This window comes from Triticum urartu, chromosome 5A (genome assembly GCF_056163025.1).
Source record: "Triticum urartu cultivar PI428250 chromosome 5A, HENAU_Tu73, whole genome shotgun sequence".
Taxonomy (NCBI): domain Eukaryota; kingdom Viridiplantae; phylum Streptophyta; class Magnoliopsida; order Poales; family Poaceae; genus Triticum; species Triticum urartu.
In genome coordinates this window covers 643,314,110-643,341,296 of record NC_141877.1, presented here as the reverse complement: position 1 = coordinate 643,341,296, position 27,187 = coordinate 643,314,110, and positions in this window count along the sequence as shown.

The window sequence follows — 27,187 nt, the reverse complement described above, 5'->3', positions numbered from 1 at the left end:
CATATTTACATAGATAGCTCATCAAGTATTTACGAACATTATTGCTACATCACTTTGCATTTCTTGGAATAGATCTGAAAAAGGAGCCTCTAAACAAAATTACTACATAACTCTGCATTTTCTTGGAACCGATCCGAAAAAGGAGCCCCTGATTTCTCTATGTATTTCTCTGTGTATCCTATTTGAAAAAGGAGCCTCTGATTTCTTGGAACCTGCACTAAACAAAGGCATAAAAAACATGTTAACCAGCATGTGGACAAATCTGGATAAGTGAAAAGAATTATCAACTAGGTACAAGTGTAGATACAAACTATGGCTGAACTATTTTAAGATGACTAAGCTTCAGGCAGTACAGATATCTAACCCTACACCAGTTTCTAATAAGTAAAAGAGTACGGTGCAGAAAAAGTTTTCTTTTTACAACGTGTCTAGATGTAGGCCTTTAGTGTAGATTCAGGAAACAAAAAATTATTGGAATAGTAGATCTAGTATAACTTCGTGGCAAAAGAATTACAAGCATAAATTGCTATACTTTCTTTTATTTAAGTTGGAAATAAAAGATCAAAACTACATCAGGAAAAATAAATGCAACAATTGAAGTTTCGAAAACTAAACACTAAATAGCACTTGGCTCACAAGATGCTTCTGAATAGTCTGAAGTGGAACCACATGGATAAGCAATAGAGAAACTTTACATACTTTGGATCTGTAATAAATATCAAGAAACTTACACAAGACATGTGCCTGAAATATCAAATTCCAGATGAATACAAGAGCTATTCGAAGCTGGTTCCTGGAGTTGCTTCCGGACAACAACATTAGCCCTTGACAATAAATAGAAAGACATGTTTTATTGTAGATATTTAATTAAACATAATAGAAGAGGAACGTGCATGTTGAGCTTTTGATATATGAATAGCTGCAAGGGCGTTGGGCATCAAAAATACTATTGCCATTGGCAAGTGTCTGTTCTAAGTTCAAAATTCTAGTAAAGTAACAAATATGTTTTATGTATCGCGATTTATCCTCAAAATGCAAATCTGGTATATGAAGGAAACATGCCCTAGAGGCAATAATAAAGTTATTATTTATTTCCTTATATCATGATAAATGTTTATTATTCATGCTAGAATTGTATTAACCGGAAACATAATACATGTGTGAATACATAGACAAACAGTATGTCACTAGTATACCTCTACTTGACTAACTCGTTGATCAAACATGGTTAAGTTTCCTAGCCATTGACATGGGTTGTCATTTTATTAATGGGGTCACATCATTAGGAGAATGATGTGATTGACATGACCCATTCCGTTAGCTTAGCACCCGATCGTTCAGTATGTTGCTATTGCTTTCTTCATGACTTATACATGTTCCTATAACTACGAAATTATGCAACTCCCGTTTACCGGAGGAACACTTTGTGTGCTACCAAACGTCACAACGTAACTGGGTGATTATAAAGGTGCTCTACAGGTGTCTCCGAAGGTACTTGTTGGGTTGGCATATTTCGAGATTAGGATTTCTCACTCTGATTGTCGGAGAGGTATCTCTGGGCCCTCTCGGTAATACACATCACTTAAGCCTTGAAGCATTGCAACTAATGAGTTAGTTGCGGGATGATGTATTATAGAACGAGTAAAGAGACTTGCCGGTAACGAGATTGAACTAGGTATTGAGATACCGACGATCGAATCTCGGGCAAGTAACATACTGATGACAAAGGGAACAACGTATGTTGTTATGCGGTCTGACCGATAAAGATCTACGTAGAATATGTGGGAGCTAATATGAACATCCAGGTTCCGCTATTGGTTATTGACCGGAGACGTGTCTCGGTCATGTCTACATAGTTCTCGAACCCATAGGGTCCGCACACTTAAAGTTTTGATGACGGTTATATTATGAGTTTATATGATTTGATGTACCGAAGGTTGTTCGGAGTCCCGGATATGATCTCGGACATGACGAGGAGTCTCGAAATGGTCGAGACATGAAGATTGATATATGGGAAGCCTATGTTTGGATATCGGAAGTGTTCCGGGTTAAATCGGGATTTTATCGGAGTACCGGGAGGTTACCGGAACCCCCCGGGGACTTAATGGGCCTTAGTGGGCCTAGGTGGAAGAGAGGAGAGGCGGCTAGGGCTGGGCTGTGCGCCCCTCCCCCCAGTCCGAATAGGACAAGGAGAGGTGGCGGCGCCCCCCCCCCCTTCCTTCTTCTCCTCCACTCTTTCCCCCTCCCAAGTCCTAATCCAACTAGGAAAGGGGGGAAGTCCTACTCCCGATGGGAGTAGGACTCCTCCTGGCGTGCCTCCTCCCTGGCCAGCCGCACCCCCTTGCTCCTTTATATACAGGGGCAGGGGGGCACCCCATAGACAAAACAATTGATCTGTTTGATCCTTTAGCCATGCGCGGTGCCCCCCTCCACCATAGTCCACCTCGATAATACTATAGCAGTGCTTAGGCGAAGCCCTGCGTCGGTAGAACATCAACATCGTCACCACGCCATCGTGCTGACGAAACTCTCCCTCAACACTCGGCTGGATCGGAGTTCGAGGGACGTCATCGGGCTGAACGTGTGCTGAACTCGGAGGTGTCGTACGTTCGGTACTTGATCGGTCGGATCGTGAAGACGTACGACTACATCAACCGTGTTGTGCTAACGCTTCCGCTTTCGGTCTACGAGGGTACGTGGACAACACTCTCCCCTCTCATTGCTGTGCATCACCATGATCTTGCGTGTGCGTAGGAATTTTTTTGAAATTACTACGTTCCCCAATAGTGGCATCCGAGCCAGGTTTTATGCGTAGATGTCATATGCACGAGTAGAACACAAGTGAGTTGTGGGCGATATAAGTCATACTGCTTACCAGCATGTCATACTTTGGTTCGGCGGTATTGTTGGATGAAGCGGCCCGGACCGACATTACGCATACGCTTACGCGAGACTGGTTCTACCGACGTGCTTTGCACACAGGTGGCTGGCGGGTGTCAGTTTCTCCAACTTTAGTTGAACTGAGTTTGGCTACGCCCGGTCCTTGCGAAGGTTAAAACAGCACCAACTTGACAAACTATTGTTGTGGTTTTGATGCGTAGGTAAGAACGGTTCTTTCTAAGCCCGTAGCAGCCATGTAAAATTTGCAAAAACAAAGTAGAGGACGTCTAACTTGTTTTTGCAGGGCATGTTATGATGTGATATGGTCAAGACATGATGCTAAATTTTATTATATGAGATGATCATGTTTTGTAACCGAGTTATCGGCAACTGGCAGGAGCCATATGGTTGTCGCTTTATTGTATGCAATGCAATCGCCCTGTAATGCTTTACTTTATCACTATGTGGTAGCGATAGTCGTGGAAGCATAAGATTGGCGAGACGACAACAATGCTACGATGGAGATCAAGGTGTCGCGCCTGTGACGATGGTGATCATGACGGTGCTTCGGAGATGGAGATCACAAGCACAAGATAATGGTGGCCATATCATATCACTTATATTGATTGCATGTGATGTTTATATTTTATGCATCTTATCTTGCTTTGATTGACAGTAGCATTATAAGATGAGCTCTCACTAAATTTCAAGATAAAAAGTGTTCTCCCTGAGTATGCACCGTTGCCAAAGTTCGTCGTGCCCAAACACCACGTGATGATCGGGTGTGATAAGCTCTACGTTCATCTACAACGGGTGCAAGCCAGTTTTGCACACGCAGAATACTCAGGTTAAACTTGACGAGCCTAGCATATGCAGATATGGCCTCGGACCACTGAGACCGAAAGGTCGAGCGTGAATCATATAGTAGATATGATCAACATAGTGATGTTCACCATTGAAAACTACTCCATTTCACGTAATGATCGATTATGGTTTAGTTGATTTGGATCACGTGATCACTTAGAAAATTAGAGGGATGTCTTTCTAAGTGGGAGTTCTTAAGTAATATGATTAATTGAACTTAAATTTATCATGAACTTAGTACCTGATAGTATCTTGCTTGTCTATGTTGATTGTAGATAGATGGCCCGTGCTGTTGTTCCGTTGAATTTTAATGTGTTCCTTGAGAAAGCAAAGTTGAAAGATGATGGTAGCAATTAATGTGTTCATTGCTGCTCAGAAGAATTACGTCCTGGAAGCACCACTGAGTGTCAGGCCTGCTGCTGATGCAACTGATGACGTTAAGAACGTCTGTTAGAGCAAAGCTGATGACTACTCAATAGTTCAGTGCGCCATGCTTTACGGCTTAGAACCAGGACTTCAACGACGTTTTAAACGTCATGGAGCATATGAGATGTTCCAGGAGTTGAAGTTAATATTTCAAGCAAATGCCCGGATTGAGAGATATGAAGTCTCCAATAAGTTCTACAGCTGAAAGATGGAGGAGAATAGTTCTGTCAGTGAACATATACTCAGAATGTCTGGGTACCATAATCACTTGACTCAGCTGGGAGTTAATCTTCCGGTTGATAGTGTCATTGACAGAGTTCTTCAATCACTGCCACCAAGCTACAAGAGCTTCGTGATGAACTATAATATCCAAGGGATGGATAAGACAATTCCCGAGCTATTCGCAATGCTAAAGGAAGCGGAGGTAGAAATCAAGAAGGAGCGTCAAGTGTTGAAGGTCAATAAGACCACCAGTTTCAAGAAAAAGGGCAAAGGGAAGAAGAAGGGGTACTTCAAGAAGAATAGCAAGCAAGTTGCTGCTCAGGAGAAGAAACCCAAGTCTGGACCTAAGCCTGAGACTGAGTGCTTCTACTACAAGCAGACTGGTCACTGGAAGCGGAACTGCCCCAAGTATTTGGCGGATAAGAAGGATGGCAAGGTGTACAAAGGTATATGTGATATACATGTTATTGATGTGTACCTTACTAGAGCTCGCAGTAGCACCTGGGTATTTGATACTGTAAGTGCATCTAGTGCCACGCCTAGTTGGTTTTGGAGTATTGACGACAAACCTAGTTGAGGGACTAATGTGTTTGTGAGAATTGCAGGATAACACAGGTAGAAGTCCCTCATTGATTCGGTTTTCCTACAGAGATGACCCCTAAAAATGTATGAAGACATTGAAGTCAAAGGTGGTATGTGAAGACATTCACCTTGAAGACTATGACAAGAGAAGACATCGCATGAAGACTATGGAGCGCGAAGACTTAGATCTTTCGTAGTTCTTTTTCTTCTTTGTTGAGTCATAGGAACCACCGTACTGTTAAGTGGGGTCCAAGAAAACCAGTCAGAATGACTGAAGTGATGCTTAACCAAAATCCTATGTCTTCGAGTGAAGACTATGAGAGCGAATCTTGTTCAGAGTTGGACAAGTCAGCTTTGCTTGTAGCCCAAGTAAAGTTGCCGTGTGTGTTTGAAATCTGACCGTTGGAACACGTGTCAGTTCCTTAGTGACCCAGGGTCATTTTGGACAAATCAGGTCGGGTTGCCTAGTGGCTATAAATAGCCCACCCCTACAACCATAAACGGTTGGCTGCTCAGGGTTAAAGTACGGCTTTTGTCGTTTGAGAGCAACCCACCTCGAAGCCTTTGAGAGAGAATTCCTTGAGAGGATAAATCCCTAACCACCCAGAGCCAAAGAGTGTTAGGCATCACTTAAGTCTTCTTGTCTGTGTGATCTGAAGACTTATTACACTTGAGGACTGTGAATCCTCCAGCCGGTTAGGCGTCGCGTTCTGAGCATCCAAGAGTCATTGTGGATTGCCGGTGAACGAAGTCTGTGAAGGTTTGGAAGTCTACCTTGAAGACTTACCAGAGTAATTGGGCGAGGACTGGGTGTCCTTAGCTCAAGGGGAATAAGGTGAAGACGAGGTCTTCTGAGTTGAATCTCAGCCTCCCTAACCAGACGTACAGTTGTCACAGCAACTGGAACTGGTCCAACAAATCATTGTCTTCAACGAGTCACTGGTTTCATCCTTCCCTTCCCTTTACTTACTGTTGGTTCTTGTGAAGTCATTGTATGATAGCATCACCATTCGACTTCACTAAGTGATTACGTGTACTGATTGGCTTCTCAACATCTTCCTACCTGATCCTTACTGCCTAGCTGCTATTTGTCATTATGCTTTCACTTCATTGAATACATGACTATGGTTTGCCTAGTGTAGTCTACCTTCCGCTGCATGATAATAGGTTTATTTCTATCGTTTGTCTTCGAAACTTACATGTTTTGAAGACTTTCATAAAAATCGCCTATTCACCCCCCCTCTAGTCGATCACTAGCACTTTCAATTGGTATCAGAGCAAGGTACTCCATTGTTGTGTGTGATTCGGTTTAACCACCTGGAGTTTTAGCTATGTTGACTGCACGGATAATTAAAGTCTCCGCTGCATGCCCCGTCTTCGATGGAACTGAATATCCCTACTGGAAGAATAAGATGTGCATGCATCTTAAAGCCATTGATGTCGACCTATGGTATGTCGTCAACAACGGTCTTACCAAGGCTGGAGAAGGTGTCACTGCCGCTGATGTTAAGAAGTTCGTTCAACTGGACTCTACTGCCAAGAATATCATCTGTGGTCATCTGACCAAAGGACAGTATGGCCGCGTGAGTGCTTTGGAAACATTTAAGCTAGTCTGGGACTGGCTATCCAAGGTCAATGAAGGCATCTCAACCCAGAGAGATCAGAGAATCAGTGTCCTTCGCAACCTCTTCAACCGCTTCAAGAGAAATGACAATGAGAATGTCCAGCTCACGTTTGATCGACTCACTGACATCACAAATGAACTTCAAGCCCTCGGCGCTACTGAGATCACCAAGCATGAAGTCGTCAAGACACTCCTGAGATCACTTGATAGTTTGTTTGACACCCTAGCCCTGATGATTCAAGAACGTCCTGATTTCAAGACACTTGATCCGTCTGACATACTTGAGAGGCTCAACACACACGAGTTTTAGCTTTCTGAGAAAAGAGACATCTACGGTCCCAACTATGGGCAAACTCGTGCCTTGAAGGCAAAGGCTATCTCCTCATCTGAAGAAGAATCTGACAGCAGTTCTGATGATCCTGAAGACATTGGAAGGGAGCTTGCTATGCTTGTGAAGAAGTTCCAAAAATTCACCAAGAAGAAAGGCCTCAGAAAGTCGTCACGATCAATCTCAAGGAATGATGAAGCTTCTGCTCATGACTACAAGAAGATAACATGTCACTGAAGGAAATATGCCCTAGAGGCAATAATAAAGTTATTATTTATTTCCTTATGATCATGATAAATGTTTATTATTCATGCTAGAATTGTATTAACCGGAAACATAATACATGTGTGAATACATAGACAAACAAAGTGTCACTAGTATGCCTCTACTTGACTAGCTCGTTAATCAAAGATGGTTATGTTTCCTAACCATGAACAATGAGTTGTTATTTGATTAACGAGGTGACATCATTAGTTGAATGATCTGATTGACATGACCCATTCCATTAGCTTAGCACCCGATCATTTAGTATGTTGCTATTGCTTTCTTCATGACTTATACATGTTCCTATAACTATGAGATTATGCAACTCCCGTTTGCCGGAGGAACACTTTGGGTGCTACCAAACGTCACAACGTAACTGGGTGATTATAAAGGAGCATTACAGGTGTCTCCAAAGGTAGATGTTGGGTTGGCGTATTTCGAGATTAGGATTTGTCACTCCGATTGTCGGAGAGGTATCTCTGGGCCCTCTCGGTAATGCACATCACATAAGCCTTGCAAGCATTGCAACTAATGAGTTAGTTGCGGGATGATGTATTACAGAATGAGTAAAGAGACTTGCCGGTAACGATATTGAACTAGGTATTGGATACCGACGATCGAATCTCGGGCAAGTAACATACCGATGACAAAGGGAACAACGTATGTTGTTATGTGGTCTGACCGATAAAGATCTTCGTAGAATATGTAGGAGCCAATATGGGCATCCAGGTCCCGCTATTGGTTATTGACCAGATACGTGTCTCGGTCATGTCTACATTGTTCTCGAACCCGTAGGGTCCGCACGCTTAAGGTTACGATGACAGTTATATTATGAGTTTATGCATTTTGATGTACCGAAGGTTGTTCGGAGTCCCGGATGAGATCACGGACATGACGAGGAGTCTCGAAATGGTCGAGACATAAAGATTGATATATTGGAAGCCTATATTTGGACATCGGAAGTGTTCCGGGTGAAATCGGGATTTTACCGGAGTACCGGGAGGTTACCGAAACCTCCTGGGAGCCATATGGGCCTTAATGGGCTTTAGTGGAAAGGAGAAAGGGGCTGCCCAAGGTGGCTGCGCGCCTCCCCCCTCCCCTAGTCCTATTAGGACTAGGAGAGGTGGCCGGCCCCCCTCTCCCTCTTTCCCCCTCGGGGAATCCTAGTCCAACTAGGATTGGGGGGGAGTCCTACTCCCGGAAGGAGTAGGACTCCTCCTGCGCCCTCCTCCTGGCCGGCGCCCCCCTCCCCCTTGGCTCCTTTATATACTGAGGCAGAGGCACCCCATAAAGACACAAGTTGATCCACGTGATCTATTCCTTAGCCGTGTGCGGTGCCCCCAGCCACCATAGTCCTCGATAATACTGTAGCGGAGTTTAGGCGAAGCCCTGCTGCTGTAGTGCATCAAGATCGTCACCACGCCGTCGTGCTGACGGAACTCTTCCCCGACACTTTGCTGGATCGGAGTCCGGCAATCGTCATCGAGCTGAACGTGTGCTCGAACTCGGAGGTGCCGTAGTTTCGGTGCTTGATCGGTTGGATCGTGAAGACGTACGACTACTTCCTCTACGTTGTGTCAGCGCTTCCGCAGTCGGTCTGCGTTGGGTACGTAGACAACACTCTCCCCTCTCGTTGCTATGCATCACATGATCTTGCGTGTGCATAGGAATTTTTTTGAAATTACTACGAAACCCAACAGTGGTATCCGAGCCTGGTTATTTATGTTGATGTTATATGCACGAGTAGAACACAAGTGAGTTGTGGGCGATATAAGTCATATTGCCTACCAGCATGTCATACTTTGGTTCGGCGGCATTGTTGGATGAGACGACCCGGACCAACATTACGCGTACGCTTACGCGAGACCGGTTTCCCCGACGTGCTTTGCACATAGGTGGCTTGCGGGCGACTGTCTCTCCAACTTTAGTTGAACCAAGTATGGCTACGCCCGGTCCTTGCGAAGGTTAAAACGGAGTCTATTTGACAAACTATCGTTGTGGTTTTGATGCGTAGGTGAGATTGGTTCTTGCTTAAGCCCGTAGCAGCCACGTAAAACTTGCAACAACAAAGTAGAAGACGTCTAACTTGTTTTTGCAGGGCATGTTGTGGTGTGATATGGTCAAGACATGATGCTGAATTTTATTGTATGAGATGATCATGTTTTGTAACCGAGTTATCGGCAACTGGCAGGAGCCTTATGGTTGTCGTTTTATTGTATGCAATGAAATCGCGATGTAATGCTTTACTTTATTACTAAGCGGTAGTGATAGTCGTGGAAGCACAAGCTTGGCGAGACGACAACGATGCTACGATGGAGATCAAGGTGTCACGCCGGTGACGATGGTGATCACGACGGTGCTTCGGAGATGGAGATCACAAGCACGAGATGATGATGGCCATATCATATCACTTATATTGATTGCATGTGATGTTTATCCTTTTATGCATCTTATCTTGCTTTGATTGACGGTAGCATTATAAGATGATCTCTCACTAAATTATCAAGAAGTGTTCTCCCTGAGTATGCACCGTTGCGAAAGTTCTTCGTGCTGAGACACCACGTGATGATCAGGTGTGATAGGTTCTACGTTCAAATACAAGGGGTGCAAAACAATTGCACACGCGGAATACTCAGGTTATACTTGACGAGCCAAGCATATACAGATATGGCCTCGGAACACAGAGACCGAAAGGTCGAGCGTGAATCATATAGTAGATATGATCAACATAACGATGTTCACCATTGAAAACTACTCCATCTCACGTGATGATCGGTTATGGTTTAGTTGATTTGGATCACGTAATCACTTAGAAGATTAGAGGGATGTCTATCTAAGTGGGAGTTCTTTAATTAATTTGATTAACTGAACTTAAATTTATCATGAAACTTAGTACCTGATTAGTATCTTGCTTGTTTATGTTTGATTGTAGATAGATGGCTCGTGCTGTTGTTCCGTTGAATTTTAATGCGTTCCTTGAGAAAGCAAAGTTGAAAGATGATGGTAGCAATTACACGGACTGGGTCCGTAACTTGAGGATTATCCTCATTGCTACACAGAAGAATTATGTCCTGGAAGCACCGCTGGGTGCCAGGCCTGCTGCAGGAGCAACGCCGGATGTTATGAACGTCTGGCAGAGCAAAGCTGATGACTACTCGATAGTTCAGTGTGCCATGCTTTACGGCTTAGAATCGGGACTTCAACGACGTTTTGAACGTCATGGAGCATATGAGATGTACCAGGAGTTGAAGTTAATATTTCAAGCAAATGCCCGGATTGAGAGATATGAAATCTCCAATAAGTTCTATAGCTGCAAGATGGAGGAGAACAGTTCTGTCAGTGAGCATATACTCAAAATGTCTGGGTATAATAATCACTTGATTCAATTGGGAGTTAATCTTCCAGATGATAGCGTCATTGATAGAATTCTTCAATCACTGCCACCAAGCTACAAGAGCTTCGTGATGAACTATAATATGCAAGGGATGAACAAGACTATTCCCGAGCTCTTCGCGATGCTGAAAGCTGCGGAGGTAGAAATCAAGAAGGAGCATCAAGTGTTGATGGTTAACAAGACCACTAGTTTCAAGAAAAAGGGCAAAGGGAAGAAGAAGGGGAACTTCAAAAGGAACGGCAAGCAAGTTGCTACTCAAGTGAAGAAACCCAAGCCTGGACCTAAGCCTGAAACTGAGTGCTTCTATTGCAAGCAGACTGGTCACTGGAAGCGGAACTGCCCCAAGTATTTGGCGGATAAGAAGGATGGCAAGGTGAACAATGGTATATGTGATATACATGTTATTGATGTGTACCTTACTAATGCTCGCAGTAGCACCTGGGTATTTGATACTGGTTCTGTTTCTAATATTTTCAACTCGAAATAGGGACTACGGATCAAGCGAAGATTGGTTAAGGACGAGGTGACGATGCGCGTGGGAAACGGTTCCAAAGTCGATGTGATCGCAGCCGGCACGCTACCTCTACATCTACCTTCGGGATTAGTATTAGACCTAAATAATTGTTATTTGGTGCCAGCGTTAAGCATGAACATTATATCTGGATCTTGTTTGATGCGAGACGGTTATTCATTTAAATCAGAGAATAATGGTTGTTCTATTTATATGAGTAATATCTTTTATGGTCATGAACCCTTGAAGAGTGGTCTATTCTTGTTTAATCTCGATAGTAGTAACACACATATTCATAATGTTGAAGCCAAAATATGCAGAGTTGATAATGAGAGTGCAACTTATTTGTGGCACTGCCGTTTAGGTCATATCGGTGTAAAGAGCATGAAGAAACTCCATTCTGATGGACTTTTGGAACCACTTGATTATGATCACTTGGTACTTGCGAACCGTGCCTCATGGGCAAGATGACTAAAACACCGTTCTCCGGAACTATGGAGAGAGCAACAGATTTGTTGGAGATCATACATACAGATGTATGTGGTCCGATGAATATTGAGGCTCGTGGCGGATATCGTTATTTTCTCACCTTCACAGATGATTTAAGCAGATATGGGTATATCTACTTAATGAAACATAAGTCTGAAACATTTGAAAAGTTCAAAGAATTTCAGAGTGAAGTTGAAAATCATCGTAACAAGAAAATAAAGTTTCTACGATCTGATCGTGGAGGAGAATATTTGAGTTACGAGTTTGGTGTACATTTGAAAAATTGTGGAATAGTTTCGCAACTCACGCCACCCGGAACACCACAGCGTAATGGTGTGTCCGAACGTCGTAATCGTACTTTACTAGATATGGTGTGATCTGTGATTTCTCTTACTGATTTACCGCTATCATTTTGGGGATACGCTCTAGAGACGGCCGCATTCACGTTAAATAGGGCACCATCAAAATCCTTTGAGACGACGCCTTATGAACTGTGGTTTGGCAAGAAACCAAAGTTGTCGTTTCTGAAAGTTTGGGGCTGTGATGCTTATGTGAAAAAGCTTCAACCTGATAAGCTCGAACCCAAATCGGAGAAATGTGTCTTCATAGGATATCCAAAGGAAACTATTGGATACACCTTCTATCACAGATCCGAAGGCAAGACTTTTGTTGCTAAATTCGGAAACTTTTTGGAGAAGGAGTTTCTCTCGAAAGAAGTGAGTGGGAGGAAAGTAGAACTTGACGAGGTAACTGTACCTGCTCCCTTACTGGAAAGTAGTACATCACAGAAAAATGTTCCAGTGACACCTACACCAGTTAGTGAGGAAGCTAATGATAATGATCATGAAACTTCAGATCAAGATACTACTGAACCTCGTAGATCAACCAGAGTGAGATCTGCACCAGAGTGGTACGGTAATCCCGTTCTGGAAGTCATGATGCTAGATCATGATGAACCTACGAACTATGAAGAAGCAATGGTGAGCCCAGATTCCGCAAAGTGGCTTGAAGCCATGAAATCTGAGATGGGATCCATGTATGAGAACAAAGTATGGACTTTGATTGACTTGCCCGATGATCGGCAAGCAATTGAGAATAAATGGATCTTCAAGAAGAAGACTGACACTGACGGTAATATTACTCTCTACAAAGCTCGACTTGTCGCGAAAGGTTTTCGGCAAGCTCAAGGGATTGACTACGATGAGACCTTCTCACCCGTAGCGATGCTTAAGTCTGTCCGAATCATGTTAGCAATTGCCGCGTTTTATGATTATGAAATTTGGCAGATGGATGTCAAAACTGCATTCCTGAATGGATTTCTGGAAGAAGAGTTGTATATGATGCAACCAGAAGGTTTTGTCGATCCAAAGGGAGCTAACAAAGTGTGCAAGCGCCAGCGATCCATTTATGGACTGGTGCAAGCCTCTCGGAGTTGGAATAAACGTTTTGATAGTGTGATCAAAGCATTTGGTTTTATACAGACTTTTGGAGAAGCCTGTATTTACAAGAAAGTGAGTGGGAGCTCTGTAGCATTTTTGATATTATATGTGGATGACATATTGTTAATTGGAAATGATATAGAATTTCTGGATAGCATAAAGGGATACTTGAATAAGAGTTTTTCAATGAAAGACCTCGGTGAAGCTGCTTACATATTAGGCATTAAGATCTATAGAGATAGATCAAGACGCTTGATTGGACTTTCACAAACAACATACCTTGACAAAATTTTGAAGAAGTTCAAAATGGATCAAGCAAAGAAAGGATTCTTGCCTGTGTTACAAGGTGTGAAATTGAGTAAGACTCAATGCCCGACCACTGCAGAAGATAGAGAGAATATGAAAGATGTTCCCTATGCATCAGCAATAGGATCTATCATGTATGCAATGCTGTGTACAAGACCTGATGTGTGCCTTGCTATAAGTCTAGCAGGGAGGTACCAAAGTAATCCAGGAGTGGATCACTGGACAGCGGTCAAGAACATCCTGAAATACCTGAAAAGGACTAAGGATATGCTTCTCGTATATGGAGGTGACAAAGAGCTCATCGTAAAAGGTTACGTTGATGCAAGCTTTGAAACTGATCCGGACGATTCTAAATCGCAAACCGGATACGTGTTTACATTAAACGGTGGAGCTGTCAGTTGGTGCAATTCTAAACAAAGCGTCGTAGCTGGATCTACATGTGAAGCGGAGTACATAGCTGCTTCGGAAGCAGCGAACGAACGAGTCTGGATGAAGGAGTTCATATCCGATCTAGGTGTCATACCTAGTGCATCGGGTCCAATGAAAATCTTTTGTGACAATACTGGTGCAATTGCCTTGGCAAAGGAATCCAGATTTCACAAGAGAACCAAGCACATCAAGAGACGCTTCAATTCCATCCGGGATCTAATCCAGGTGGGAGACATAGAAATTTGCAAGATACATATGGATCTGAATGTTGCAGACCCATTGACTAAGCCTCTTCCACGAGCAAAACATGATCAGCACCAAGACTCCATGGGTGTAAGAATCATTACGGTGTAATCTAGATTATTGACTCTAGTGCAAGTGGGAGACTGAAGGGAATATGCCCTAGAGGCAATAATAAAGTTATTATTTATTTCCTTATGATCATGATAAATGTTTATTATTCATGCTAGAATTGTATTAACCGGAAACATAATACATGTGTGAATACATAGACAAACAAAGTGTCACTAGTATGCCTCTACTTGACTAGCTCGTTAATCAAAGATGGTTATGTTTCCTAACCATGAACAATGAGTTGTTATTTGATTAACGAGGTCACATCATTAGTTGAATGATCTGATTGACATGACCCATTCCATTAGCTTAGCACCCGATCATTTAGTATGTTGCTATTGCTTTCTTCATGAATTATACATGTTCCTATAACTATGAGATTATGCAACTCCCGTTTGCCGGAGGAACACTTTGGGTGCTACCAAACGTCACAATGTAACTGGGTGATTATAAAGGAGCATTATAGGTGTCTCCAAAGGTAGATGTTGGGTTGGCGTATTTCGAGATTAGGATTTGTCACTCCAATTGTCGGAGAGGTATGTCTGGGCCCTCTCGGTAATGCACATCACATAAGCCTTGCAAGCATTGCAACTAATGAGTTAGTTGCGGGATGATGTATTACAGAACGAGTAAAGAGACTTGCCGGTAACGAGATTGAACTAGGTATTGGATACCGACGATCGAATCTCGGGCAAGTAACATACCGATGACAAAGGGAACAACGTATGTTGTTATGCGGTCTGACCGATAAAGATCTTCGTAGAATATGTAGGAGCCAATATGGGCATCCAGGTCCCGCTATTGGTTATTGACTGGAGACGTGTCTCGGTCATGTCTACATTGTTCTCGAACCCGTAGGGTCCGCACGCTTAAGGTTACGATGACAGTTATATTATGAGTTTATGCATTTTGATGTACCGAAGGTTGTTCGGAGTCCTGGATGAGATCACAGACATGACGAGGAGTCTCAAAATGGTCGAGACATAAAGATTGATATATTGGAAGCCTATATTTGGACATCGGAAGTGTTCCGGGTGAAATCGGGATTTTACCGGAGTACCGGGAGGTTACTGGACCCCCCCCCCCGGGAGCCATATGGGCCTTAATGGGATTTAGTGGAAAGGAGAAAGGGGCAGCCCAAGGTGGCTGCGCGCCTCCCCCCTCCCCTAGTCCTATTAGGACTAGGAGAGGTGGCCGGCCCCCCTCTCCCTCTTTCCCCCTCCGGGAATCCTAGTCCAACTAGGATTGGGGGGGGGAGTCCTACTCCCGGAAGGAGTAGGACTCCTCCTGCGCCCTCCTCCTGGCCGGCGCCCCCCTCCCCCTTAGATCCTTTATATACTGAGGCAGAGGCACCCCAGAAAGACACAAGTTGATCCACGTGATCTATTCCTTAGCCGTGTGCGGTGCCCCCAGCCACCATAGTCCTCGATAATACTGTAGTGGAGTTTAGGCGAAGCCCTGATGCTGTAGTGCATCAAGATCATCACCACGCCGTCGTGCTGACGGAACTCTTCCCCGACACTTTGCTGGATCGGAGTCCGGGGATCGTCATCGAGCTGAACGTGTGCTCGAACTCGGAGGTGTCGTAGTTTCGGTGCTTGATCGGTTGGATCGTGAAGACGTACGACTACTTCCTCTACGTTGTGTCAGCGCTTCCGCAGTCGGTCTGCGTTGGGTACGTAGACAACACTCTCCCCTCTCGTTGCTATGCATCACATGATCTTGCGTGTGCGTAGGAAATTTTTTGAAATTACTACGAAACCCAACAGTCACAAGTGCAAGAAACCTGGCCACTACATCTCTGAGTGTCCACAATGGGACAATGAGAACAACAAGAAGAAGAGGAGCAAGAAGTATGACTCTGACGACAAGAAGAAGAAGAAATACTCAAAATCTTCTTCCAAGTCTTCCTCCAAGTCTTCATCACACAAGAAGAGCTCATCTGGCAAGGCACGTGCGTTTGTTGGCAAGGAAATGGACTCTGAGGAGGAGTCCGCTTCTGAGGAGGAGGAGGTGGAGTCTGAGGAGGAGTCCGATTCTGGCATTGCAAGTCTGGCTACAGCATACGTTGCCAAGTCCATCTTCAACACTGAAGAAAATGACTTCATCACCAACATCGATGCAAATGACAAGGACTACTCCGCTCCTTCCTACTGCTTCATCGCACGTGGTGCCAAGGTAAACACATGCACTACTCACTATCAAACATCTAGTGACGATGACTCTGATTGTCGTTCCAAACCCAGCTACAAAACACTTGCTAAAATTGCAACTGAACAACACAAAACCATGGAACACATTCAAAAACTGTTAGACAAAAGCGATGATCTGTTAGACGCTGAAATGACTCGATCTCAGTCCTTAATTGAAGACATAAAAAATCTTCACGTTAAGTATGAGGAACTTGAAAGTCGTCATGAAACGCTCTCAACAGCTCATGAAAAGCTTTCCTATGATTATCTTCAAAGGAATCAAGATCTTGAGAAATTGAGAGCGGCTCATGAAGATCTTCAAAAAGAAAACAAGTCACTTCGCGCCGAACAGATCAGTTCAGCTCAGGAAGGATTTGAACCACCATGTCTTAAATGCATTGAGCATGATAATGCTACTTCTGTTGCTAAATGTTCTACTGTTGCTACTGTTGCAATATCTTCAATTGTTGATGTGGAAACTAACCCCTGTGCTGAAGACACCACTGCTATTGCTGATGAGAATGCTAGGTTGAAGACACTGCTTGAAACAGGGATGTACAAAAGTCTCAAAGGGCATCAGACACTATGTGATGTCCTCAAAAGGCAGATCCTGAACCGAAACCCTAGGAAAGAGGGTGTTGGGTTCGTAAGGAAAATGAATGCTGATGGCTCTTACTGGAAACCTGAGCAGTACCCCAAAACCACATGGGTTGCTACAAAGGAACCTTCAGCAGATCCATCCACTCTATCTGGCTTCACTTGTGCTAACCCCATTGTTATTGATGAATCCTTTGATGCAAACTATAAACTGTTTAAGAATCAGAATGGTGAAGTGTTTGCCATGTATATTGGTACGAACTGCAGGAATGGACCGCCTATGAAGAAGATCTGGGTGCTGAAAAGGTGTTTGGAGAATCTTCCTGTGAATGTCATCATGACACCACAGGTGAAGAAGACAAACCCCAGGCCACAGGCTTCATACGGTCCAAAGGCTTCATATAGATAGAGGACTCACCTGAGTCACACTAATGCAAATGTTTTGTAGGGAAGCCATACTCAGGCCTATGAATATGAGCGCGGTTCATCAAACCTCCATGTTCATAAGACCAAGAACTATTCTGCTTATTCTTATGAATACTATTGTCCACCTGCAAGACTTTTTGCTAGGGCTCCAAAGCCAAAGTTCTCAGATGCTGCACTTAGACTTATTGCTTCGAAGCCACCCCTGAAGATGTGGGTGGCTAAGAAAGCTTAACTCTCTTTTGCAGGGAAAGGTCTCCAGCCAAAAACCAAAATCGTCTGACACTATTGCTGGGGACCTTAAACATCTTGTAGGGCGCAAGATCAAATGCCCAAATTGTCTTACTATGTACTTTGTTTCTGAATCGCTTGCAACTTGCCCTATCAGTCCTAATCTCGATCTAAGCTTTAATAATCCACTGGTTCGTCAAATGTTTTTGCTTCACAATTCTCTTCGTGAAGCCTATCCCCCTAACTGCACTATAGGGTACGACACCAGCTGCTTCAGAATGGATTATTGATAGTGGGTGTACAAATCACATGACTAGCAAGAGAAGCCTTCTCATGGACTCAACTTTACGTCCATTAGACAAAAGTCACATCACATTTGCTGACACTGGTAAAAGCAAGGTATTGGGTCTAGGTAGAGTTGCAATCTCAAAGGATCAACACATGGATAAAGTCATGCTTGTTGAATCCCTTGGTTTCAACTTAATGTCTGTCTCAATGCTTTGTGATTTAAACATGATTGTGATGTTTGGAAAATATCGTTGCCTTGTACTAATGGAATCTGACAAGTCTCTAGTGTTTGAAGGGTATCGAAAAGATGATTTGTATGTTGTAGATTTCTCAGCAGGACCACAACTTGCAGTATGTCTTCTAGCAAAAGCTTCTGAATGCTGGCTCTGGCATCGAAGGCTAGGGCATGCTGGCATGAGGAACCTCCACACCCTTGCAAGGAAGAAGCATGTCATAGGCATCGAGGGCGTCAAGTTCAAGAAGGATCACTTATGCGGTGCCTGTGAAGCAGGAAAGATGACGAGGGCCAAGCATCCCTCGAAGACAATCATGACAACGACTCAACCCTTAGCCATTGACACTGACACTGCATGATGACGATGACGCCAAGATGACGATGCTTGATGAATACAAGACTCCAAGAAAATTCTGGCCTAAAGCCATTGACACTGCATGCCATATCATCAACCGTGTTTATCTTCACAAGCTTCTGAACAAGACATCCTATGAGCTCCTTACTGGCAAGAAGCCAAATGTCAGTTACTTCAGAGTATTTGGCGCCAAGTGCTGGATCAAGGATCCACATCACACTTCAAAATTTGCACCAAAAGCACATGAGGGTTTTATGCTTGGATATGGAAAGGATTCGCACTCCTACAGAGTCTTCAATCTCTTTCATTACAAAGTGGTTGAAACAGTGGATGTGCGGTTTGATGAGACTAACGGCTCACAAAGAGAGCACCTGCCAAATGTGCTAGATGAAGTTCCATCCAGTGAATCAATCAAACTTATGGGAACTGGAGAAATCATACCTTCTGAAGCTCAACCTGAAGAAGAACTTATCATCTCCGCACCTGATCAACCTGAAGACAATGCTCAGCCTGAAGATAATCCCTCTAACAATGACAATGATCAGCAAGAGCAAAATCTTCGTCCTGTACATCCTCGTGTTGCAAATGAAGTGCAAATTGAGAGAATAATCAATAGCATCAATGCACCAGGTCCACTCACTCGTTCAAGGGCAACACAGCTAGCAAATTTCTGTGGGCACTTCACATTCGTTTCAATAATAGAACCCAAGAAAGTTGAAGAAGCCTTCATGGAACCTGAATGGATTCAAGCTATGCAAGAAGAGCTTCAACAGTTTGAGCTGAATAATGTATGGGAACTGGTTAAGCGTCCTGATCCTCGGAAGCACAATATAATAGGCACCAAATGGATATATCGCAACAAGCAAGATGAGCATGGTCAAGTTGTCAGAAACAAAGCTCGTCTCGTTGCTCAAGGATACACTCAAGTTGAAGGGATTGACTTCGATGAAACATTTGCTCCTATGGCTAGACTTGAATCCATACGCATACTGCTAGCCTATGCAAATCATCATAACATACTTCTATATCAAATGGATGTGAAAAGCGCTTTTCTCAATGGCAAGATTGAAGAACAAGTGTATGTTGCACAACCGCCTGGCTTTGAAGATCCAAAACATCCTGACATGGTGTACAAGCTCAACAAGGCACTGTATGGCCTCAAACAAGCCCCTCGGGCTTGGTATGACACACTCAAAGACTTCCTGAAGAGCAAAGGCTTCAAATCTAGTTCCCTCGACCCCACTCTCTTCACGAAGACATATGATGGTGAACTGTTGTGTGCCAAATATATGTGGATGACATTATCTTCGGCTGCACCAATCAGAAATACAGTGAAGAGTTTGGATATATGATGCAAGAGCAATATCAGATGTCCATGATGGGTGAGCTAAAGTTCTTCCTTGGTCTTTAAATACGTCAGCAACGCAACGACATCTTTATATCTCAAGAGAAGTATCTCAAAGATTGCCTGAAGAAGTTTGGTATGCAAGACTGCAAAGGCTGCACGACGCCAATGCCAGCCAAACATCATCTGGGTCCCGACCACAATGGTAAAGAGTTCGATCAAAAGGTAATACCGCTCCATGATTGGTTCTTTACTTTATCTATGTGCATCTAGACCAGATATTATGCTTAGTGTTTGCATGTGTGCTCGATTCCAAGCGGCACCAAAGGAATCGCATCACTTAGCTGTGAAGCGAATCCTTCGATATTTGGCTTACACCCCAACTCTAGGATTATGGTATCCAAAGGGCTCAGAGTTTGATCTGGTTGGATTCTCGGATGCTGATTATGCTGGTGACAAGGTGGATCGCAAGTCTACATCAGGCACATGTCATTTTCTGGGACGATCACTTGTATGTTGGTCTTCAAAGAAGCAGAACTGTGTATCTCTCTCCACTGCTGAATCTGAATACATTGCTGCTAGATCTTGCTGCGCTCAGCTTCTGTGGATGAAGCCAACACTCAAAGACTATGGCATTCATCTGAAGCAAGTGCCACTCTACTGCGACAACGAAAGCGCCATCAAGATTGCCAACAACCCAGTTCAGCACTCGAAGATAAAGCACATTGAAATTCGTCATCACTTTCTCAGAGATCATGTTGTGAAGGAAGATATTGATATCATACACGTCAACACTGAAGAGCAATTGGCAGATATCTTCACCAAGCCCTTGGATGAGAAGAGATTTTGCAAGTTACGGTGTGAGCTAAATATCTTGGAATCCTCAAATGTCCTGTGATCAGGCACACATCCTAACACTTATGCATATTGATGACTTAGATGTGCAACACACGAAGTAAAGTATATCTTCAATCAATGAAGACATACATTCTAAGTGTGAATACATTAATGTGGAATTTGACTTCGGAGCACCATGATAATTGTGCGCCGTGTCTGGGTCTAATACTTCCTATACGGTGGGTAACGCCACCACAAAATTCGTCTGTTTGAAGTGTTTTACCCATGGCGTTACATTTGCTGTGTCTTCACATTTTGTTTGGCTTCAATCTCAACATGTCTTCATGATTATCTTCATTATGTTGATCATATATATATATATATACTAGTGTTCTGTCCTCTACAGCATTCACTTATAGCTATGTCTTCTTGTTGAATCTTTTGAACTAAGTGAACGTGATCGGACCCTAACCTCTCTATGCTTTATATCTCAAACTCTATCTCTCCAAATCATATGCATTATGTCGATGTACTAGAGTAGGGGTACCCTAGTATCCCGAACTTGTGCACGGGCAGTCGCAGCATCCCACGGCAAGGCTTGCTGGGTGACCGCCAAGGTCCTCCGTGGTTCCTTTGGAGCCATACAAGAACAAAGTATCCAAGTCAAAGAGACAAGACCCCGGCAAGACGAGCTTGCCGGGAAGGCCAACTAAGGCGTCTCAAGACCCCGGCAAGAGGAGCTTGCCGGGAAGACCAACCAAGGCACCTCAAGGAACTTGCCGCGGCGCGCCGCGCGTCCCGGCAAGACCCGGTGAGCGACAAGCTCCCGGACGCGACAAGATAATGACCGCGGTAAGGCGCTTGCCGCGGCAAGCCACTACTCAGTGCCCGCGCTCCAGCACATCCACCAACGTGTCGCTCTGGGACCCTTCCAGGCGTACGTGGCGGGAGGCTGTGCAGCCAGCAGCACGCGGTGGCAAGCGGCGCTAACAAGATTGCCATCGTGGCAAGCGGTGGCGTCCCTGACGGTCCCTTTTGCACTGTTTAGGCGACACAAACGGGCATTTAATGCCCTTGTCCCCTGCCGTCAGGGTTAGGTATGATACACTGTAGCGGGTAGCTGTACCTACCGCATCACCTTTCCATTTTTACCCTTTGTCTCCGTTGCCACCTGTCGGTGACCCCTTGAGCATATAAAAGGAGGCCCGTGTGCGACGTAGAGGGGCGAGGAGAACACTCACGCTTGGTCTCGTTAGCTGCTAGTGTGTACTGTGGCACTCCGCGCTCCCGAGCAAGAACTCAATACAAACCACAAAGCAGGAGTAGGGTTTTACGCATCCGTGCGGCCCGAACCTGGGTAAACTGTTCGTGTGCTTCGCCTCGATCTGCTCTTTGTGCGACCTCCGCCCCCGCCGAACCGAAAGGGACTCGGCCCGCCGGTCCCATAGGTGTTCGTGGATCAGTCCCCCGACATCTTTGGCGCGCCAGGTAGGGGGCGTCGAGGTTGTGTGAACCAGATCCGGCGTTCACACGAGCTAGATCTTCATCATCTTCATCGACATGCCGCCGAAGAAGAAGGCTTCGGAGGCGGCTGCTCCGTCCACGCCGAACCCACCACCGCCGGAGCAAACGGCTGATGGGGCAAACGCCGGCGGAAGAACGGGCGTCAACGAGGGAGCTCATGGTGCTGCCAGGTCCAAGGACAAGGCTGCGCTGCCCATCAGCGGCGTAGCCGGCTCCCACAACGACCGGGCGCACTCCAAGACCTCGGCGTCCGTACATGCACCGCGCCCATCTCAGGAGGCGCGGGAGCGGCAGCGTCATGGTACTCACAGTACCATGCGTTTGCTGGACCAAGATCGAGCTGGTGGATCTCGGAGTGCTCAAGACCACCATGCACACCAACGTGCTGGCACGAGCGAGACATGGTCGCCTGGACGGGACACTGCTCCTTCTAACATAGTCAGAAGTCCGAGCATATCCCGCTCCTCGCACCGTTCGCCACCGCCACCCGCCACTGCAGCAGAAGCTTTGGCGCGAGCTCAACTGCTCCTGGACTACCCTCCAACAGCAGACAAGATCGACGACTGGAGGGCCACCATTCAGAGTCTCATCGGCTTCGCCAACGGCGACACTCAACGGCAGCCGAGCACGTCGCAGCCGCAGCCAGTCAGCCAGGCACGAGCCGGTGGCGACAAGATCGGTGGGGGTGCAACCACTGTGCACTCTCTGCCCCGAAGGCCAAGATCGCCGACTCGCCAGATCCACCTTGACAGCGACTCCACCGCGTCATCAGATCCACGAGCTCGTCGCGATCAGCGCCAAGTTCTTCACGAACGACAGCAAGAAGACGCTCGTACTCGTATCGAGCGCCGAAGAGAAGCGCGACGTCAATCGGACCAGCGCGTTGGGCCCTCTGTCGACATGCATGCGCCCGGGGAACCAGGCGACTTGCCGTACGCGGTAGGTTGCCCTGCGTTTACTCGTGGGCTGTGGCAAGTCCAGTGGCCCAGCACGAAGAATTTCAAGCCAGACGTACAAGAGAAGTACGACGGCAAGTCGCATCCGTCGGAGTTCCTCAGCATCTACACCATCGCGGTGCATGCTGCCGGGGGGCGGGACGACAAGATCCTTGCCAACTACTTCCCGCTGGTGCTCAAGCCCAACGTCAGGTCCTGGCTCATGCACTTGCCGGATAACTCCATATCCTCCTGGGCAGACCTATGCCATCAGTTTGTCGGCGCCTTTACAGGCGGTCACAAACCTCATGGCCAAGAGAGTGACCTTCATCTGCTCGCCCAGAAGGAAGGAGAGCCCCTGCGCAAGTACATTCAGAGATTAAGCCGTGTACAGCACAACATCCCAGATGTCCACCCTGCCGCGGTCATCAACGCGTTCCATCAGAACGTGCGTAACCGCAGGATGCGGGAGGAGATGGCGATGTGCAGGATCAGAGACGTCAGTGAGCTGTATGCCCTGGCCGACAAGTGTGCACGTGCTGAGGAAGGGAGGAAACTCCCCGGAGAGAATACAGGAGCAAGAGGATCTGACAGCGAGGATGCTGCCCTGGCAAAGAAAAACCGGCGGCAGAACAACAGGAAGAAGAAAGGCAAAGATGTGCTAGTCGTTGAGCAGTCCGGCAACCAAGGTGGCGCTAAGAAAGCCAAAGCTGGTAGCTCCGGCAAGGAGATTGCCGCATGCACCAACTGCTAGGCTGTGGCGGTCGCCAACAAGCAGGACGGCACCGACAAGCAGTACTGCAAGATCCACCGCACCAAGGGCCATGACCTCCAGAGCTGCAAGAAGGTCGAGCAGCTTGTCCAGCAGCAAAAAGTTGAATACGAGCGACGCGACAAGGAGAGGGCCCAAGGTGGCGCTGGAGAATCCGGCAAGAAGCGCGCCAGCCAGGGAGGACGCCGCGGCAAGGCCAAGCAGCGACAAGGAGACAGACCTCCCCGCGGCCGCGACAAAGATGAAGACGATGACGACGACGAAGACATGGATGATGTTGAGACCAGTGAGCAGGAGTTCCAGAAAGCCACAGAGGTCCTGTGCGTTGACGGCGGTGCTTCTCTGCAATCTTCGCACCGCCAACTCAAGCAGTGGGTGCGGGAAGTCAATGCAGCGGAACCACCTGTCGAGTCACGCAAGCTCCTGAAATGGTCCAGCACGCCTATCATCTTTGATATTGAGGACCACCCTGACCGCACAACTGCGGTCGGGTGCTTGCCGATGTTGGTTTCACCAACCATCCGCAACCTCAAGGTCACTAAGATGTTAGTTGACGGTGGGGCCGGCTTGAACCTGATCTCCTCCGCTGTACTCCAGAAACTCCAGATCCTTAACAGTGAGCTTGAAGAGACCGGCACATTCCAATGGATCAACCCGGGAAGAAGCAAGCCAAAGGGAAAGTTCACGTTGCCAGTAACGTTTGGCAGCGAGTTGAACTTCAGGACTGAGAGGGTCACCTTTGACGTTGCCGATATTCCATTGCCTTACAATGGGATACTTGGCCGTCCAGCACTCGCCAAGTTCATGGCAGACTCTCACTACGCATACAACATGCTAAAGATGCCAGGCCCGATAAGCGTCATCTCTGTCCCCGGCGACAAGAAGGATGCTCTTATCTGCGCCGACAAGATCTACCGGGAAGCGGCAGCCGCAACAGATCGCAAGTCACTTGCCGTTGAAGCTCCCGGGGGGAAGAAGAAGACTAAGTCCGGCAAGAGTTCTGATGCCCACTCCGGCAAGCGCACCTCTTCGGAGTGTTATGCTGCCGTCGAGCACGCACCATCAAGCTCCACCGGCAAGTGTAAGAAGACAATGGCAGCTCCGCCAGAGACGAAGAAGGTGTCCACCAAGGAGGACGGCACTGGTGGTACCTTCACCATCAGTGCCACTCTCGACCCTAAATAGGAAAGCGCGCTCATTGCTTTCCTGCGGGCGAATGTCGACGTGTTTGCGTGGCAACCGTCTGACATCCCCGGTGTTCCCAGGAAAGTAATTGAGCACCACCTTGCCGTTTGTCCTCATGCGCGGCCCGTCAAGCAGAAGATCAGGAAGCAAGTAGTGGAGCGCCAAGAATTCATTGCAGAAGAGATCAAGAAGTTGGAAGCAGCAGGCCTTGTCAGAGGAGTGCTCCATCCTACGTGGTTGGCCAATCCTGTAGTCGTGCGCAAGGCGAACGGGAAATGGAGACTTTGTATCGATTTTACCGATGTTAACAAAGCTTGTCCCAAAGACCCATTTCCCTTGCCGCGCATAGACCAGATTGTTGACTCCATGGCCGGATGTGATTTGCTTTCATTTCTTGACGCATATTCAGGATATCATCAGATCTTCATGGCAGAAGAGGATGAGGAGAAGACCGCATTCATTACTCCATGTGGCATGTACTGTTTCATACGGATGCCTTTCAGTTTAAAAAATGTTGGTTCAACATTTGCAAGAGTAGTCCATGTCGCTCTTGAGCCACAAATACACAGAAATGTAGAAGCCTATATGGATGACATAGTGGTCAAGAGCAAGGACAAGGCAACTCTGATCCAAGATTTAGACGAGACCTTTGCAAATCTGCGCAAGATCAGCCTCAAGCTCAACCCAAAGAAGTGTGTGTTTGGAGTCCCCTCCGGCAAGCTTCTCGGGTTCTTTGTGTCTCAGCGGGGAATTGAAGCCAATCCCGACAAGATCAAGGCCATTGAGCAGATTGAAGCACCAAAGCGCGTCAAGGATGTACAAAGACTTGTCGGTTGCGTGGCTGCTCTCAGCAGGTTTATCTCTAGATCTGCTGAGCGCGCCCTGCCATTTTTCAAATTATTGAAAAAGGCAGGTCCAATGAAATGGACTCCAGAAGCGGAGGCTGCGCTGCAAGACTTGAAGAGATACCTGTCCTCCCCTCCAATACTTGTCGCACCTAAGCCACAAGAGAAGTTGCTGCTGTATATAGCGGCAACCAATCAAGTGGTTAGTGCTGCGTTAGTGGCAGAGAGGGAGGCAGATGACGAGCCAGCAACCACGGCAGGCGCATCCAGCGACAAGCAGGGGGCTTCCCCGGCAAACTCTGGTCCCGACAAAGATGGATCTGCGCAGATGCGCGAGGAGATACAGAAGAAAATGGTGCAGCACCCAGTTTACTTTGTCAGTTCCCTTCTGCAGGGGGCTAGGTCAAGGTACTCTGGTGTGCAGAAATTGCTTTTCGGCCTTCTCATGGCCTCGAGAAAGCTGCGCCATTACTTCCAAGCACATGAGATCACAGTTGTCACTCGCTTTCCGCTCAAGAGGATACTACAGAATCCAGAAGCGACAGGCAGGATTGTTGAGTGGGCACTGGAACTGTCAAGCTTTGGCCTCAAGTTTGAGAGCACTTCAACTATCCAGAGCAGAGCATTGGCAGAATTTATAGCAGAATGGACGCCAACACCAGATGAAGAAATTCTAGAAATGAGCATCCCCGTCAAGGAAGCAGGCAAAGAGTGGCTGATGTACTTTGATGGTGCCTTTTCGCTGCAAGGCGCCGGCGCTGGCGTGCTGCTTGTCGCACCCGCCGGAGAGCACCTCAAGTACGTAGTCCAGATGCACTTTCCCAAGGAGCAAGCAACAAACAATACTGCAGAGTATGAAGGCTTGCTTGCCGGTCTCAGGATCGCGGCAGACCTTGGGATCAAGAAGCTCATTGTCAGGGGTGACTCACAGCTTGTCGTCCGCCAAGTGAACAAGAGTTATCAGAGTCCATTGATGGAAGCTTATGTCGATGAAGTGAGAAAACTAGAAGAGCACTTTGACGGCCTACAGATGGAGCATGTTCCAAGAGCTCAGAACGCCATTGCCGATGGCCTATCAAAGTGCGCCGCACTTAAGTTACCTGTGGAACCAGGGATCTTTGTGCTCAAGCTGACTCAACCGTCTGTAACGCCATCAACTGGACAGAGCAAGAAGAGGAAGTTGATTTCTGGTGACTATTTGCCGGCAGAGCTTCCCGAAGCCGCCGCCAAGAAGGTCCCCAAGATCAACGCCAAGAGCGCTGAGGAGCAGTCTGCTCCGGCAAGCCCTAGGGTTTGTTCCGTTGAAGCAGA